At 47.2% G+C, this 1915-nt stretch overlaps 1 pseudogene; it reads right to left on the reverse strand.

Annotated features, from left to right (window-relative positions):
• Positions 1-1915, reverse strand: part of LOC111723135 — a 4471-nt pseudogene that overhangs the window by 1761 nt on the left and 795 nt on the right.

A 1915-nucleotide genomic window follows, 5' to 3' on the forward strand; every position in this document is an offset into this window, starting at 1 on the left:
TTTTTGAGACAGAGCCTCAAGCTGTCCCCCTGGGTAGAGTGCTGTGGCATCACAGCTCACAGCAACCTCCAACTCCTGGGCTCACAGGAGTCTCCTGCCTCAGCCTCCCAAGTAGCTGGGACCACAGGTGCCCACCACAACGCCCGGCTGTTTTTTTATTACAGTTTGGTCAGGGCTGGGTTTAAACCCACCACCTTTGGTGCCCTACCTGCTGAGCCACAGGCTCTGTCTGAAAAAAATTGTTCTTGCATTTGTATCCAGATGGTTTTGGGGAGTTTTATTCCACCTATGCCCCTTATTCATAGGCTGTCCTAAGGCAGTTTTCATAATCTTTCAGAGACTTGGTTTCCTCTTATATACAATGCAGATAATAAAACTTACATTTTATCTATTTATTTATTTATTTTTTGAGACAGAGCCTCATGCTGTCCCCCTGGGTAGAGTGCCCTGGTATCACAGCTCACAGCAACCTCCAACTCCCGGGCTCAAGCGAGTTTCCTGCCTCCTCCTCCCAAGTAGCTGGGACCACAGGTGCCTGCCACAACACCTGGTGATTTTTTTTTTGGTTGCAGCCATCACTGTTGTTTGGCGGGCCTGGGCTGGATTTGAACCCACCACCTTAGGTGTATGTGGCTAGCGCCTTAGCCACTTGAGCCACAGGCGCCGAGCCGAAACTTACATTTTAATATTGTGATCCTAGAACTGTTTAGAGAATTAGATGTGTTACCCGTAAAGACCGTAACTATTAGGCACTGCTGCTTCATAATTATGAGTGTTTTTCTTCTTGCAGCTCTGAACTTCAGGGAGTCCTTTAATCACTTCCTGTCTAACTAGAACCGGGGTTTGATAAATGCACCTGCCAGCAGCACTTGAGGAACAATGGTGTCTGTATCTTTCTAATACCAGAGCTTCCACAAAGGCTTACTTTTAAACCCAGGCAGGCTGAACAAACAAGGTGCTCCATCTAAGGAGCTCGAGCTCTAATAGAGCTATGAGCAGAGAACACCTGTGACCCTGGCCAGGTGTGAAGAGAGAGACTTGGGCACCAGAACTGGGTGAAGGGAGGCAATTCCAGGACTTCCCTAGAAAGGGGAACAAACCAAAAACTCAGGCCAGTAAAGAGAGAGGCGATCGGATCTTCCAGGAGGTGGTCCTGGGGAAGGAGGCCCCTCTCTGTTCTCTGCCTTACACATGTGCTAGAAGAAGTGGTGCCGGGACTTCTCTCATTTGTACTACTTGGTATGACTTTTCTCAAAGAAAATGCTTCAGGCTTTTCATTTTTAAGTTTGAAAACGACCAATCTAATCAAACCCATTGCGAGAAAAATGCAGCCCAGAAAAATGCAGTGACTCACCTAAGGTCAGATAGGAAGGGAGCTGGACCTCTGAGGTAGGCGTCTGTTCTGCCTGGGAGTCCAGGGTCCTTTCCAGCTCGCCTGCTTCCTTCCCTGTTAAGTCTCCTTCCACAGCATCTGAAAAAAATCCCAGCACGTGCTGACTGGAATCACAGGGTTATCTTTGGCTGTAGATATCTTGTCTCCAGGAATAGATTTACCTGGCCGCCGATGCTTGGATCTGCAGGGCGGAGGGACTAAGTGTAAAGAATGGGTTTTAAATTCAAGCTCCGGTATGATCTGGTGTGGCTCTTAACCTGTGTGTGTTTCAGTCTTTTCATTCAAAAAATGGGGTTAAAAATGCCTTTCCTGCTTTCCATCTTTTGTTTATTCAAGGATCATTGAAATAAAACAAATGTGAAAGAGATTTTTAATTGTACTTTCCTTCAATTCTCTCTCTTTTTTTTTTTGGCCGGGGCTGGGTTTGAACCCACCACCTCCAGCATAAGGGGCCGGCACCCTACCCTTTTGAGCCACAGGTGCCGTCCCTCCTTCAATTCTCATGTGCAGGAAGATTCTCAT

This window comes from Otolemur garnettii, unplaced genomic scaffold, assembly GCF_000181295.1.
Source record: "Otolemur garnettii isolate 467f Iridium unplaced genomic scaffold, OtoGar3 scaffold00008, whole genome shotgun sequence".
NCBI lineage: Eukaryota > Metazoa > Chordata > Mammalia > Primates > Galagidae > Otolemur > Otolemur garnettii.